The sequence below is a fragment of the Eschscholzia californica genome, unplaced genomic scaffold (genome assembly GCF_041429995.1).
Source record: "Eschscholzia californica isolate CP2 unplaced genomic scaffold, dmEscCali1.0.p SCAF_4, whole genome shotgun sequence".
NCBI lineage: Eukaryota > Viridiplantae > Streptophyta > Magnoliopsida > Ranunculales > Papaveraceae > Eschscholzia > Eschscholzia californica.
The window spans coordinates 35,105,589-35,122,958 of NW_028238461.1; the positions used below are offsets into that span (position 1 = coordinate 35,105,589).

At 36.7% G+C, this 17,370-nt stretch overlaps 1 long non-coding RNA gene and 1 pseudogene across 1 annotated transcript; both read left to right on the forward strand.

Moving 5' to 3' along the window:
• Nucleotides 1-12,805: 12,805 nt before the first annotated feature.
• On the forward strand, nucleotides 12,806-13,477 carry LOC147544305 (uncharacterized). Its single transcript, XR_015224066.1, has 3 exons — nucleotides 12,806-13,035; nucleotides 13,132-13,220; nucleotides 13,296-13,477. It is a non-coding gene; the product is annotated as an uncharacterized LOC147544305 (long non-coding RNA).
• Nucleotides 13,478-14,062: 585 nt separating this feature from the next.
• Nucleotides 14,063-16,347, forward strand: LOC147544306 (late embryogenesis abundant protein At5g17165 pseudogene; annotated as a pseudogene).
• Nucleotides 16,348-17,370: the final 1,023 nt, after the last annotated feature.

The window sequence follows — 17,370 nt, forward strand, 5'->3', positions numbered from 1 at the left end:
GTGAAGGATAGTGTCGGTAGCTGTCTGTTGGCTATAAGGGAAACCTAGTTTAGCCAGTTTGCCTATGAGCCTGATCATTTGACGAACATGAGGCCCAACTGGTTTTCCCTTTTCAAGGCGCATGTCCATAATCGCTTTAGAGGTTTCAAACCTCTCCAATCTCGACTGTTTCTGGAACATTTCCCGAAGTTGTCGCATCATGGAGTAAGCATCCATGTCTATGAACTGCTCTTGCAGAGTCGGTTCCATGGTTGCTAGCATTACGCAAGTTACGGGCTCTGCCTTTTTCCGCACACTCCTTTCTTCATCTATCTCTTCTTTTGTCGAATTATCATCCAATACAGGAATTGGAGTTTCTAGTACATGTTGCTTTCCTTCCATCCTGAGAACTATTCCTAGGTTCCTTTCCCAGTCAAGGAAGTTGTGCTCATTCAGCTTCTCCTTGTCGAGAAGTGAGCGGAAGTTAAAAATATCTTTTGTCATCTTTGAACTACATAAAAGAAATGGCAAAGTTTTAAAACTCGTTATCGTTTTTGAAAAACATTAGTTTTCCCACATTATTCAATATAAAATCGTCCCCGATTGAATAAGTGATTCCAAGACCCCAGTTCTTCGAAGTAAAGCGGACGAAGGCCCTACCCTTTGACTCCGTCGTTCCGGGTGAGCGAACTACTTCACTGATCATACCTTATGACTCTTGGTTGATAGATTTCATTAATGAATGACTAATCTATCCTTTTGCCTCGAGTATCCATGACTCTCTTGCTGATCTCGTTGAGTAGAACCATTTAGACGTGTAGGCCTCTTCTATAGACCTACCCGCATTGTCCCAAGGTAGAGGAGGTACTCTGCGAAGGCCGACCCACCTTCCTCGAACAAGGGCGCAACGAGTGTCTTAATCTGGATAGGCGATTACTCAAGATTACTTTTGGGGACTTTTACGCTAGTCTGGCGTTTGTTATAGTGAACTATTTAGCCTAACTAACATCCACGACATAAAGCGTAAATAAGTAAGTAAATGCGCGCGAGAAAGTAAATCAAGCAGACATGGATCCTAGTATGGCCCCTAACCTAGAAGATCTAATCACCCTTGGTTTTCTTCTTGTTTCGCCTTTTGGTTCGTCTTAGATCACCATCTTTGAACCTCCATTGATTTCTCCCACTCGCCTTTGGATTTCATCCTCGAGTTTCTTCAATGGACTCATAGACCCTAAACTCTAATTACAAGACTCTAACGATTCGCAGATCGTATAAACTTGAAATTAAAATTAATTACAAAGCATGCACCCATCCGTGCTTAAAACAAGAATAAAGAAATAAATCTATGGCCATACTAGTTTCCCGCATTCACATCACATGCAATCATATAATATATCAAGGCTAAGAATTATATATGCATGATTATCTTGGGAGATACTTTTGTTGACATCACATGTCACATTACGGACCTTAAGTCTAAATTCGAAGAATTCTACTAGTGGTGCTTTCCGGTTTTATCTTTTATGATTTCTAAAATCATCTTTAAGAAAAACTCCGTTTTGGGCTCGAGAAAGCCCGGGTCAATTTCGGAAAAAATATTGGTTCGATTCTTAATGATTTCATAAATCAATTTAAAGAGAAATCCGTTTTGGGCTATTGGATGGCCCGGATTGATTTTGGGATTATTTGGTTGGAATCGAAAAAAATTTTGGCAAAAACTCCCACTCGAATGATGGTCCCTTTTCGTGGTCCGAAAAGCCTCGAAAAAGCCCGGGACAAGTCCTAGACAAGTCCCGGCCCAAGCCCAAAAAGGGCTCGGACAAGGTCCGGACATAACACGGCCCATAGGGCCGGCATGTCCTGGCCGAGGCCTATCAAGGCCTGGTCGGAGCCAGGACGCTAGTCCATGTACCAGACGCGTCCTAGACGTGTCTGGTACTGGACCGGACCAGCACTAGGTGTCTCGGACTAGTCCGAGACACCCAGAACCTCCCAGACGCGTCTCCAAGACGCGTCTGGTCGAGTGCTCTGGACGCGTCCTAGACGCGTCCAGGAAGCTCCTTCGCAGCTGCTGGTCGCGTCTTAGACGCGACCTGGACGCGTCTTCAAGACGCGTCTTCAAGACGCGTCCTTAGTAGCTGCTCTGGACGCGTCTCAAAGACGCGTCCAGAAGCTTCTGTCGCAGCTGCTGGTCGCGTCTTCAAGACGCGTCTCAGCAGCTGCTCTGGACGCGTCCAGAGGACGCATCCAGGAGCTTCTGGTCCGGCCAGGAAGCTTCCTGGCCGGACACTAGGGTTTTTCAAAACCCTAGTTTCCAAAAAGAAAAAAAAAAAATTTTTTTTTTTCTTATGCAACTCTAAGTTGCTATTTTCAAATTTTAAAACTTTTCTTAAATTTTTGAAATTCCTTTTAGAACACTTCTGAAACTTTTAAATTTTTTCAAATTTGTTTTGAGAGCTTCCTAAAGTCAAAACTACTCTTTTTAGAACACTTCTAAAATTCTAAAATTCCAAAATTTTGTTTTTCAAAAGTTTCCAAAACTTAAAAACAACTCTTAATCAAACCAATTTTGGATCAAAATCTAGGTTTTTGAAATTTTTCAAAGAACAATTTTGAAATCAATTTTGAAAAATCTTTGAATCCAATTCAAAATTGATCAAATTTTATGTTTTAAAATCTTTTAAACATAACTATCAATTTAATCAAGCATGGATTAGTTTGAAATTCAATCAAATTGAGACTTTTAAAACACTTTTAATCATCAATGTGATTCTCAATTTGAAAATTTATTGAATCCTATCAAATTATGAGTTAAAATACCTTTTAAAACACCTTTTAAAATACTTTTATAAACTCAATTTTCAAACTATCAAGCATATAAATTAGTTCGATTCTTAGCAAAAACTAGTTAATAGCAAGAGGCTCTGACGCCACTGTAAGGATTTACACCCTTCTACTAGTGTTTATAGCGGAAATATGACATCTAATGTCTACACTAGTATTCCCAGGATCACATGCAAAACTAGTAATTAATCTAATGGAGATAGTAGATTACCTTAATCGCTTTTCCCTCGAACTAGTTGAATTGATTGAAGAAGACCAAGAGCTTCAAGCGTAGCTCCTCTACTTGGGACACGAGCAATCAATTTGATCTCCCACCTTGTTGTATAGCTAGCACACCAATGGTGGTTGGAAAAGAAGAACACCTTCTTCTTTGACTAGATTGATAGTTAATGGGAATTAGCTCACTTTCTCCTCTCTACTTGATGTGGTAGAGTAAGAAAGCTTAGAGAGAAATTCCACACCTTATTCTCTGCCCTAAGAGTGTTTATATAGAACCCTAATAAGAATCCACCTCCTTTTAGGTTTCCTAAAACATCCTTTAGAATAAGATTTAGGGAAATAGTCGAAAATAGCAACTATTGGTATTTTCTCAATTCCCTAAGGAGGAGGTGCCCAAACACCACGAAAATTGGCAGATATAATGTTTATTATATCAGCAACTAACCCTCCAAAATTCAGCCCAATCCGAGTCCTAGAAGTACCCGAACCGGTCTAGGCCCAAAAACCCTGTTTTTGGCCTTTTTGTACTATCTTTGCCTAATTCCTTTTTAGGCCTATGAGATATGTTTATGGGACACTCCCATGATTATATCTCACTCCCACTAGTCATATCCTAGATCAATTTGTCACTCTTATGTGTAACCCGTTGTAGGATCCGATCGAAGTTAGCCGCGAATTACTTCGTAATTCGACGATCGTAGTTGGTCTCTAGCTACAACTCTACGATCCCTAAATCAATCGGACTTGATGATCTTCCACATCAATTGTCCTATCCGACAAATTGTTCGCATTGTCACCTTGGTCGAAGGACATCTCCTTCAACTCCTTCAGTCCCGTCCAAGGGCAAGAGGGGAATAAAAAAAAAACTGACATTTGGACCTGCAACTAATTTTTGGGCAAGAGTGGATTTTTTTTTGGTTTACCCCCCCATATTTTGGACTGTTGACTCAAAAATCCTAATTGTACAGGCAGATATACCTATACAAGCATGCCATCCGATCCATCAATTGCACCGAGTGGCGGAAGCATAGCATGAAAGAGTTTAAATGGTTTGATTAATATGTAGGCAATTATCAGCTCCCCTACATGGCATGAAAGAGATGGCAAAAGCAAGCTCTCTAACTAGTTTAAAGAACCATCTCGTGGTCATTCAGATATCAACATCCCTAAATGATATCTTGTCTAAGGAAAAAATTATAAAAATTAATTGAATCTCACTTTTTCTTGAGAAAAATGATGGTTTACCCAAAATAATTTAGCCTAATGGCGAAAAAAACACTAAAAATCTATACAACAAAAAAAAATAATTATTTAATTAATTTGGTGGCAGTTTAGACCATTAGAAGACACTTTCTGACGTGATGTGTCCACTAACGCGGGTGACGTTCGCATGTTTCTCATTAAGACAGAATTACCTTGTGGTACATACAGTTTTTTGCTTTATGCCACTAGTTGTTTGTTCTTGATAATCAGAGTAATGATGAGATTTTTCGGTTTGTGTTGAAAAGCTTGGTACTTTTATATATCCGTTTTGATCTATGTTTGATGATGTTTTTATTTGTGTTTGATTTGTCATATATATATATTTGATGTTTTTTGTATATATGTTTGTGATAATGTTTTGTTTGATAAGATTAGTTTCTAAATTGATGTTAATTGGATACAAACTGTGGTTTGCTCGATACCAATTGTTGTATGTTCATTATTGGGCCAATGGGACAAACAAGTTATCTGAAGAAAAAAATGAAAGAAATGACAAATAAGCACCAGTTTGTTTAAGACAAACACCAGTATGTTCAAGGCAAACTCTAGTTTGGTAGACAAACACGTGTTTTTAACGACGACATAGGTATAGAATAAATAGTTCTTTGTGACAAAATGGTAAAAAAGTTTCAAAATACGATCATCATTAAGTTGAAAAACTATCTGGACACAAAAATCAACAAAGAAAATAGTACAAGAATATATTCGAAATTAAATAAAAAAGAATAAGAAAAATATACTTCCAGAAAAAAAATCAATGACAAAACGGTAAGAAAATAGAGAAAATATGGTGAAAAGCAACAAAAAAAGAAAAAAAAAAAAGGGGATGCAAAAGCGGTCACAAAACATTTCGAAAACGGGAGTGCTACAATGACAAAATCCTTGACAAGATCCTTGACATGATGAGTCGTTTTCACTAAAAGACAAAAGGTTTTCCAATTTTTTCAAAATTTGACTTTGATCTGGACCGTTCTTTTACTCGTGTGACTCATCTTGTCAGTACACTTAGCATTTTCCTTTCGGAAATAAGGAGTGAACTAACAGATAGAAATAAAAAAAGAAAAGCAAAATAACGATTGAGATGACCAAACAAGCATTTTTACAAAATCTGGATACTGACATTTAATACGAGGTGGGTTGAGCAAGACTAGGATATAAATGTCATGTTTTTGTTCCGCTTTTGACCTTTTGGTTCATTTTACCATTACGACTCTTTGTTTGACCCAATTTACCGTGGTTCATTTTCTTAATAGTCTAATTTATTTCTACTATATAATCATGTGTATGTGTATATATATACAAAGTTTACATCTGTGAAATATTTTACTTTCTTGAAGTCTACATCGGCGGAGGCCTTCCTCTCTCAATCTTTGTGTCTCTCTCTCTCTCTCTCTCTCTCTCTCTCTCTCTCTCTCTCTCTCTCTCTCTCTCTCTCTTCTCTATCTCACAATCGCCATATCAATGTTTAATTGGTAAATTAAAATGTAAAGAAGCCAAATTCTTTCTGATCCAACCTATGTGGCTACGAGAGATCTGCTTGAAGAAACTTCCTACATAGGTTCTAAATCTCACCTCATCTTTAGACGAACTTCCACTGTTTCTGATTTGCTTCCTATAACCTTAATTGCAGGATGGAGGCGGAGTTGTTGGTCTGCTCGATTTTGGGAGTGAGAGTAAATTTAGGAACTTCTAAAGGCGTTTGGTCTTATTGCAATTGCTGCCCCTTTATGTGTAAAAGAGGTGTCGACCATAATATCGTAAGGTGCCTTTAGATGTTCCCTTTAAATTTTCTCATGGCATACCAAACTAGGGGTGGGATAACAGCGCGAAGGCCTGGTACCCGCTTTGGGCCCCCCTAGTACGTTTTGGACCGCAAGTACCCGATAACCGTGATGGGAATGCCGGACCCGTCAGTCGGCTATTTAGTAGACAAGAAACGGTTAGAGGTGATTGACCGGGCTACCGGACCGATTGACTTGACCGATCAATACCCGATAGTTAGTACCTGAAACACCCGACCGTTAAGTTCCCTAAGGTATGTCTGACCCGACTGACTGACCGATGCTACCTACCAAGACCCTTGAGCCGTAGTAAACTATTCATATAGGAGGCGATTGGATATCAAATACGAAACCCTACGGTTTCAATCGCACCCAGACAACCTTTCCTCTTTCTATATAAGCCCCTCTTACGTCCCATTCAACCACCTCATTTTGTCTCTTTTTCTCTCCTCATCTCTATCTGCCTCTTATGTCTTGAATCTCAGACTCTTCATTGTTCTCGAGTCTTTCAGACTTTTATCAATCCACATGAGCGTAACTCTTCTCCTGATAATCTGGTTTACTTTCTCATCTGATTAACTTGCGAAGGACTAAGGTTCTCTGACTTTCTCCATCTTCTGATCAACCTGCTTTCTTCCTCTACTACATATAAACCCTAGGGTTATAAATAATGTGGAACTAAGCGATTTTTCATATTATTATTTAACGGAAATGCTAGGGTGACTTAGAGTTAGAGGATGCCCAGTCCAGTCACCCTCGTGACGTGGCGGGTTGAAAAAATTGACCGAGATCTGGCCATTCAATCTTGAACGACCAAGATTTTTAAAAAAAAAAAAAACAATACCCCCCCTAGATCATATCATTCATGTTCCTCCCTCCCGACCGTCTCTCTCTCCCGTCCCTCTCCTTCTCAATCTTAAGCAACAGTTTCAATGGGGGATTGATAAACAATAATCAAGACTTTCTCCCTCTCTCTTTCTCTCTCATATCTCTCTCTGTAAATCAACTTTGAAATCGAAAACCCTAAAATCAAAGAGAGATTGAAGTCAGGAGCTTTGAGTTCGGTGATCTTTCAAGGTGAGTTGTTGCTTAAACCAGAAGCAAAGACGAATGTAAGTAGATCAAAAGATGGTTTTGTAGCTACTATAGTCTTTTCAAAGTAGATCAAGAGATGTTAGGTTTCTTTTGTACTTACAAAAACAATTATAGGGTTTGTTCTTAGCAATTGATACATTTACTGGGCATCCTCTAAGCACCCTTTAAGACACCCTAACATTTCCAGTTATTTACTTCATTTGTAATTATATGATCTATTTGTAGTTATAAAATTTAAATGTTTAATAATCAGTTTCTCTTTCTCCTTTTCTTTAGTTTTGTTTTCTTGAAATATTTTGATTAAACAGATTCTGACAATTCGATATACGTAATCAAACAGATATGTCATGGCTCCATACGATCTATTTGATCAAAGTATTATGTCCATCAGTCCGTGCAATTTGTTGGTTTTGACTTTGATTACTTTTCTATAAAGTAAAAATCCTTTTCGACTTTATTTATGATTTATATTTTATTATTCATAATACTTTGATCAAATATATACTTTCATACGATATGTTTGATCAAACATATCTGACCATTCCTTCTATATGATCAAACAGATCTGCTTATGTCGTCTATTTGATCATACATATATATCCATGGCTTTATGCGATCTGTTTGATCTAAGTATTATGTCCATGCAATTTGTTTGATCTGAGTTCGATAGTTTGTTATATAAGGTAGAATCTCTTTCGACTTTATTTTATTTCTTTTATTACTTACAGTACTTATACTTTTATGCGATATATATGATCAAGCAGATCTGACTATCCCTTCTGTTTGACCAAAATGATCTGACATGGCCATCTATTTGATCATACATATATGTTCATGCGATTTGTTTCATCAACTAGATCGACTATTAATGATTCTTTGGATGAGCCCCTCTAATTAGTTTCTTGAATAAATTGAGGTAATGGCCTTGATCATCATATATTCTGCCTTTTCTTTTGGAAAGTAGATTTACTTAAAAAAAAAAAAGTAGTTTCAGAATAATACTGTTTATTTTTCAACCGTGCAAACTATTTGTTGCCATAGATAAAGGTCGAATGATTTTGATCCTGATGTTATGCCCTCTTTTTGTAAACTAATCTGTAGGATGGTGTGTTTAATTTCATGAGATTCTCTGTGTTCTTAAAATAGGTTAAAGGAAATGTTCAGTTTTGTAACTTCTGTTTGAACCGATCAACCTTACATGTTCACTTAAACAAATTACCCATGATGTTAGTTCTTCTCTCTCTGATTATTGTGAAAGTGGCGCTTTGCTTTCAAACTAATATTTGTTATGGTTTGGATTGAGGTTATGGATACATGCCTTAGTGCACATGTTGTTGTTCCTGCAAACGTATGGTCTGCATACCCTGGTGAACCTTCGACCAATATCTGTGTTGCAACTACTTGTGCTCTTGCAGTTGAAGTCTTTCCAGCAGCTATAAAGCTTTACAACAGAGATACGACTATTAAGATTTGGATTAATTATGATTTCATTGATATTTTTGGTACTAAAAATTTCTGGATAAAAAGATGGCCAAATGCAAGATGTGTTGAGATATCAGAGACCCCAAGTCAAGAAGTGATACTACATGTTTCAAGAGGCACACTACACCTTGCGCTAACAGACTGAGAATTGATCTCAATCAGTGTAAGATTGTTGTGAACAAACTTGGGGGATATGGCACACATTTAGCCAAGTTAGGGCTAGAAAGAACACAGCTAAGTTGTCGATTTTGTTGAGGACTCTTACTTTGAGTTTTTTTTTAATCAATGATAGCTTTCATCCAAGTTGTAGATCATTTTCAAGAGCTACTGCTCCAAATGATATGTTGAAATATTTTAGGGAAAAGAATGAGTCTCTAAAATTGACTCTTGTAAATGCTCATGGTAAAATTAGTGTGACTTCTGATTTGTGATCTTCAAATTAGAGGTTAAGTTATTTGTCCCTTACGGCTCACTTTATTGATAAAGACTGGTGTGTCCCAGGCCCGTGTTTGACCCAGTGCGGGCAGGGCGCTCGCACTGGGCCTCCCACAATAAGGGGCCTACTTCATACAGAGGTTGTATTTGAATAGCATGTATGTAGCTATTTATGACAACGAACTCCGAGTAGCTTCATTGGTTAGGGACGTGGGTTATAACGCAAGTGACGCAGGTTCGATTCCCACTGCCAGCATAAGTTTTTTATTGTCCTTGGGTGGGATCTATAGGCGCCACTAACTATTGTTTTGGTGCCTCTTTCACCACAAAACTTCTATGTGGAATTGGGCCGCCCTTTTCATTTTGTCTCCCTATGAGGTTTTTTTTTGTTGAAATTTCTCCGGGTTGAGTGTATAATTGTTATCAATCTTTATTTATGCTACATTACATTTTTTGCTTAATAAATTTTTATTCTGGATGTGTTTATTTCAACTTTTGAAGTGTTTTTGATAAATAAATATCTAAACTATATATTTTGTACAAAGAATTTTATTTACTTTTATCGTTTTAGCCTAACTATGCTCATCTATGGTTTTCATCTACTGACTGATAAATTATCTAACATTTTTGTTCGATTTTTGTTTGTAACTTCTATTACACTAAAGTCCCATATTCAAATTTCGCACAGGGCCCCCAAATTCTCAGCCACGGCCCTGGTGTGTTCAAAAAAGATTATATCTTACTCTTTGACGAAAACATACGAGATATAACATTGCACATGTTCTTTATGATAGACTTGTTGAGTGAAAAATTTCTGATATAATTTTGTCTCTCAATGGATAATGCAAGTGCTAATACTGTGTATGTTGGTAAGTTGATTCAGTTGTTTCCAAATTTACCATTGGGTGGATCTTTGTTTCATGCTTGTTGTTGTCATAGACTTAATCTTGTTTTTCATGATTGTTTGAAAGTTTCAGAATTTCCAGAAATGCTTGATCATCTGAAATCAAACTTTGAATTCATTAAAGTTAGTGAGACTAGGAAGGCCTTGTGCGAGGCTAACGTGATGCCTGCAAAGAAACTTTAACTTGATGTAAAACACAGATAGAACTCGACTTACTTGATGTTAAGTTCGGCTATTCCTTGCAGGCATGTTCTTACTTCATATTTTTGTCCGATTAATCTGCCCCATGTCTTATTTCTGAATTTGATTGGAAACACGTCGAGTTACTTTTTGTGTAAGTTTCTTAGGAGTTTTTATGATGCAACAAACCATTTTTCTGTTGTGAATTACGTTACTACTAACATTGTTTTAGAATACTCGCTTGATTTATGCCAGGTGTTTAAAGAGCATAGACATGATGAGTTATTTTCTGATATCATTTCTTAATGAAGGTGAAACTTGTCAAGTGTAAGGGTCAGTCTCCCCTTTTATTTTGCATTGCTTGTGTTATTGACCCACGACAAGAATAAGGTTGGGTTAGTCTTGAATGAGCTTGAATCTTGCTTTGATTTTTCAGCTTCTGTTTCTCAGTGTCCTTCTGTTCAGGCCTCCAACATTTTTACTAAGTTGAGGGAGATATTTTTCGAGTATACATCTTCTACTAATGTTGTTCCATTAGCTTCATCTTCTTCTTCGACTGCAACTGGTGTGGTTGGGTCTTTAGAATATGCTACTTCTGATTCTCTAGGGCTCCCCTCTAGCAGGGATGCCTTATGGAAAAGAATTAACCAAACTCGAACAGATCCTTTGGTTTCTGCATCGGAGGAGATAACTCGTTTTAACTCTGAGTCCGCGCCTATAGCAGATGAAATTGAGTCGTGATGTTCTTGGATTGTGAAAGGAGAACGAAAGTTATCTTGTTTTGTCCCAAATTGCTTGTGATGTTTTTACAGTACTTGCTTCTATAGTGGCCTCTGAAACAACTTTTCTCTAGGGAAGAGAATTTTTGGTGATTATAGGAGTAGTCTTACTCCTGAAATGTTGGAGTGCATTGATTGCCTTAAAGAGTGGTGGCAAAGTGAATTTAAAGATCCCTTTACTCAATTTGATCCTCTTACTGACTTCTTATCCGAAGGTTGTTAGGAGACAAATCCAATTTTTGTTCCGACAATCCCAGACTCATTTCTCGAGTTAACAAATTTAAGATAATTTTTATCTTAAGTCCAACTTTTATGGGTTAACTTTCATATCCTAACTAAATAACGAATTACTTTAAATTTTTCTTAATGCACATTTTTTGAATATGGAATGTTGAGAATCTAGGATTTACAAGAGAAATTCTTTCGTAATCATTGTGACATTTTTAGTACTTTTGTAATTTAAAAATAGTTTACCCTCAATGTTGTAACTTCTATTTTGTAGCAAATGAGGTCATTAATGCATTAATGTAACCTTAATTAATGAAGTTAAAATATTTTGAACTTTTATTTTAGGTATTATTTTATTGTACTTGGTGGTTTGTCCTGAGAACGAATGCTCGATATCCGAGAGGCCCGACCGTTCAGTCAGTCACAAGCAAAAAATGGTATAGGGAAATGTTAATATTGACCGGATCGAGTTATTAGGCAAACATTGATTTTGGTTGCTTGATCGAGACCAGCCGATGAAGTTAAGGCCCGCAGACGATTTGACCGATTCCCACCCCTATACCAAACACCAAAAATTGAAGTTTCGTAAAAAAAAACTTTGTTTTCTTTTCCATCAGAAAAAAATGGTTTTCGAATCAAACATTTTCAGACATATCAAACGGGCCTTGAGAGAAAGAGAGACTGTGTTGGTTATTTTTTCATGTGAGGGAACTATGTTGGAATGAGGAGTAAGAGCATCTCCAATGCAAAATTCAAGAAAGTCACTATTTGTCTCATGTGTCAAGTTCTAATTGAGATTCTCACTCTTAGGTGGCGAAAATAGAGATCCTTAATTCTTTTTTGTCTAAAATACAAAACTCTAAATTTTTTGTTTATTTACTTATGTGACATAGTTATTTGGAGTAGTTATTTTAAAGACATTGAAGACTTGATTTTTATTGGTTGAAATTCAAATATTGATGAGTTTGACAATTAAAGATATCTCTAGTGTCATCGTGAAATATCTCTACTTAACTGCCTCTACATCATTTTAGAGATTCAAATTGAATGTTGCATTGGAGAAAGCTTTTAATAAAAATTCCAAACATCTTACGTAGCGTTCAAAGGTTTTTTTTTTTTTTTGCCGCGGAGATGCTGTAAAAGGTAAAGAAAATATAAGAAGGTGACCATTGGAGAAGCGGATCAATTTTAAGAGGTTTTGATGAGTTAGGTCATCTTTTGGGAGCAAAATGAAATTAAGCCTTAAAGAAAGGCCAGCGCTTTGGGGAAAGCTAAATAGTTTCCGGGGTGTGAAATTTTAAGGGGAATATGTAGAATTTTAGAAATTTTCCGGGGAAATAAATTTTAAGGGGAAATAAAAAAAAAACACTCCACCTCACCTCACTCTCTCTCCACCTCACCTCTGTCTCTCCACCTCACCTCTCTCTCTTCTCCGATTAGGTCGCCGGCCGGAAAATTTTTCGGCCGGCGACCATGAAAAAAAAAAAAAAATTTCACTCACTCTCTCTCTCTCTCTCTCTCTAGAAACTCCGGCGAAGGGGTTTCCCTTCGCCCGAGTTCCAGTCTGTTGAGGAAGATTGTTTATTCTAACAAGTCATTCTTGTCATTATGATTATTGGTGTGGTAGGATCAGAGGGGAAATGGCAGGCGTTTAAGTGTTCTTTTTTGTAGGTGTTTTCTATATTGTTAGGTTTCTGGTATATGCTTCTTTTTCGGGTCGAATAACAGCTATACTTCGAACAAGTTAACCTAATTTTGGGAAAAACTCATTGCAGCTCCTGGTTTGCAAACAAATGGTTTTATATCTGTCAGGATACAAGGAGGTTTCCATCAAATCCGAAGTTCAGTATGTCATCATATTCAAACCACTTTTTCTTTGATATGATGCTCTCTATTCTTCATCATGTTTATGGGAAGAAGTCTAATGTTCTTGATCTTATAGATATGTGATGTGGTTGTGGTTGCTCGGCTTCTGAATGCTACCCTAGTTATTGCTGAGCTCCAATCAACAACAAGTAGCAAAGGAATAAGGTTTTTCTCGTCCCATGTTCGGATTTTAGTAATTAAGTGAATTTTTCAAGTCATTTGATACATTTCTTTTGGCAGCTCTGAATTCAAGAGTTTTGCTTACCTTTATAATAAGGACGAATTCATAGTAGCATTGGCTAAGGATGTCATTGTTGTGAAAACCCTTCCTAAGACTCTCAAGTCAGCAAGGAGGAAGAAGGAGATACCTTCGTTTAGAGTGCCTCACTCAACTTCCTCGGATTTCTATCTTCACCATGTTCTTCCCGTAGAGCTAGTTGTTTCAGACGGTGGATGCTTGCAGGTATTGAACATTACATTAGTCTTTGATTTGTCTAATCTTAATGTTTATTTGTTTGATTATCGGTTTGAAATTTTTTTTTTTTTCATGGTCGCCGGCCGGAAAATTTTCCTGCCGGCGACCTAATAGGAGAAGAGAGAGAGAATGGTAGGGAGAGAGAAGATGAGGCGGAGAGAGAGAAGTGAGGTGGAGAGAGAGAGAGAGCTGAGGTGGAGAAGCTATTTTGCTTTCCCCTAAATAAAATTGTCAAACAAAATTGACTAATTTTTGACCAAGTCTTCACACCCCGGAAACTATTTAGCTTTCCCCAAAGCGCTGGCCTAAAGAAAAAGCTGAATTACTTGTTTGACGGGTGAAAGAGGGAGAAACGAGAAAGAATGACCGAAAGTGGAGGAAAATCTAGAGAGAGAAAGTTGGCTATAAATAAAGATTGTATAGGGTAGACAAGGAGATAAAATCACACTCTTGAAGTTGTTGTCTTCTACACCTAATCTTCATTTCTTTAATCTCTCTCTCTCTCTCTCACTCTGTCTCTCTCTTCTATTGCATGGCAGCTAATTTGCAAAGCCGAGGATTTGGAAGTTTCAGCAAGAAATTCATAAACCAACTCTTGAATGCTAACTCCAATCATCCATCTAAATTCCTTTCTTCTCCATCTTCACCAGTTTCTCCTATCACCATCAGGTAATTAATTCATTAGTTCTCTTATTTCCCTAATGTTTCACCTAATCTCACGATTAACTTTATTATTTTAGCTAATTTTTACTAGACTGTGGAATTATTTAGTGATTTCAAGTCATTAGTCCTTGAAATCTTCTTCTCTAATTAATTTCATTTGCTCTCTCTCTCTATCGTTACTGAAACGTCTTCTGACGGATTTTTCTTCATTTCAGAATATTTTTCGGTTGATGCTTTGGGCATGTAGTTAGTTTTGGGTGGGTAGGTAAACTGTGGGTCAATCTGGTTTGGCCCAATTAACTAGGGGACGATCTTAAATTCCAAAATCAACTTGTTTGTATTTTAACTTCTAATCTTCATCTATAACGCCTTAGATCACTATCATCAGTGTTCTCTCTCGCCTCTATCTCATCCTCCTGTCTCTCTCTCTCTCTCTCTCTCTCTCTCTCTCTCTCTCTCTCTCTCTCTCTCTCTCCTGACAAAGAGAAGAATAGAGACATACAATCCAAAGGGTGATAACATTTGGTTGTCTTCTAGTCAATTGGGACTTAACATTTGGTAGGCTTCTAGTCAATTTGGTCAAACTAGATCGACCAAAGTTTAAATGCCCCCAATGGTGCGCCAGCACCCACCGATTTTTCGAAGTTCTTATTTTATTTTTTTTTATGTTGAGAGATTTTTCGAAGTTCTTGATGACCTTGTAGAGTTTTTCAACTTTAAATGTTTATGGGACTTTTTGAGTTTATCCCAAATTGATTCTTGATAGGAATTTTACATTATTTCCGTGTCACTTTTTAGGGTTTATACAAGTAAATTAAATCTCGAGGAACATAGAATAGGATGAGATGTATTTAGTGGATGAGGTGTATTGCAATATTTGTGTTCCCCAACCTCCCATAAGTAAAGACTTGGTAAAATAACCCCAAGAAATTTTGGACTTTTTATTGAAATTAATCAAATGTGGACGCACTCCCAAAACCCATTTTATAGAAAAATGTTATTTTACCCCACCACTAACGAATCCAAATCTCGGGTGGGACGAATGGGGAGAAAAAAATAAATTTATTTAAGTTCTAATCGTCCATCTTAATCGATCGTGACTCTTCCGACCTAAAAACTCGATAGAATATTGTTGTTGCGAGGATAGGTAGTAAACTTGTTGTTATGTTATTCACCTGCGTACAAGTGTCTATTGAAATCTAACTAGACTAGTTGCGTAATATTTTTCTTACATTCGGCTATGTTTATACGAAAATTCGAAATGTAGATTGGTCAATTCAAGAAGTTTGGGTGGTCTAAGAAATGCACGTGAAACTAGATTAGGAGTGTGAATGATGTCTAAATCGAAGATAGTAGGATTGTTACTAACAAAGATGTTATATCACTTTAAAAACAAAGATGTTATGTCAGCTATCTTTTTTTGAATTGTTTAGCGTGTCTTGAACCCTTGACCTCTAAGATGGAAGACTGACTATACCTCTTCCCACTCCAACCAAGGGTTTTTGACCTATGTCAACTATCTTACTTGATCAAACCAGATCATTGTTGGTACCCTCTGACATGGTAAATATATGTTTGAAGATAGGATTTTAATAAGTTGGGGCACGAGATTCTAGAGTTTACTTGACCGTTTGCGGATCGGAGCTGATTTAGTTTTTTTTTTTTTTTTTTTTTTTTGTTAAGGAGGAGCTGATTTAGTTTAGTGTTTCTAATTTAAAATTTGTATATATTCCCATGTGGTGTTTATTAGTTAACAGAAAATAATACCCTCAATAGATAATTATGTTTTAAGTAATACTACTATTTTGACATGAATTTTTTTTTTTTTTTGATGAGATATTATTTTGGCATGAATTGATATGGGATATGTGATGAAGCAGGAGAAGTGCACACTACTCCTCGGTGTATGATAAGAACATTGATGATCAGGTGTGTGCAAGTGTATTACCAGATGATGTGATCCAGCCCTCATCTGAAAAGTATTGGGGTCCTAACCCTCACACTGGTGTATTTGGGCCACCATCAACTCTAATCAACGGTGGAGAACCAATGGCTGGTACGAGTGGTAGTGGTGGAAGTAATCCTGAATCAGTATTGGAACTTAAAGCTTGGTTTCGTCCACTAGAGGATGTCGAAAAACCACAACAAAATTGATCATCATAATCCAAATCAAGGTGGTCATGATTCACAAGTACCAAGATATAACAAAATTGTAGAATAAATGTGGTATGTGAAATAAGGTTTGAACTAATAGTAGAAGAAGGTAAAATGGTAAGAGGAAAAGGAACTGGCTCTCTAGTAGTTATATAGTATGGTTGTAGTAGTTGTTGTGTGGTTGTTGAAGTGATAGTGAGATTAATTATGAAATGGTTTTTTTTTGTTGCAAAATAGACTATGGTTGTTACTATTATAAAATTATAGAAAAGTTCGTTTATATAGTCGTTTATGTAGTGAGAAAAAGAAAATGTAAATTAAGAAAACAGCCATAAAAGGATCGGCATTAAAGCATAAGTGAACAACAAAAAGGATACAATTTTGATGGAATTGAAGAGGAAAAAGATTAGTATAACTTAATAGTTTTTGTTAGGTGGTACTGAGTCTCTCTCGCCCCAAAACACTAGCTCAAGATGAATGGTTTTTTTTCACAGTTATAGATTCACTCTCTGTCCCTTCTACAACCAATGTGAAATTATTCCAATAATTTTTTTTATGTGTTACGGATGAGTTGTCAAATCTTGAGAGAAGTTCAAACCAACATCAAGCTTAACAATTATGCCACTGCTGTGGAATAAAATGCCAAACCCTTACAAACTACGTCGGTAGTTATTACAGTGAAATGATAAGTGTAAAAAAGATTTTTTTAAGTTCTTCGTTATCGTAGCACTCCCGATTAATATAAAGAAAATTTTGATGAAAGGCCCAAATTTTGGGCCCAAATACAAAAAAAAACCCAATAGGGATTATTAACCCACCCAAAACCCAAAAATCAACTAATATTTGAAATCAAACCCAAATACACATCCCAATGTGCAATCCGGGCCCAACTCGTATCTCTAAGATTTCCTATTTTCTTCTAAACCCTCTTTTGCCCTCCTATATATATCCAACAACTCTAACAAATCATATCTTTCTCTCTCAAAAATCTGATTTACTTTCTCTCTCCAAAATCTGTTTCAC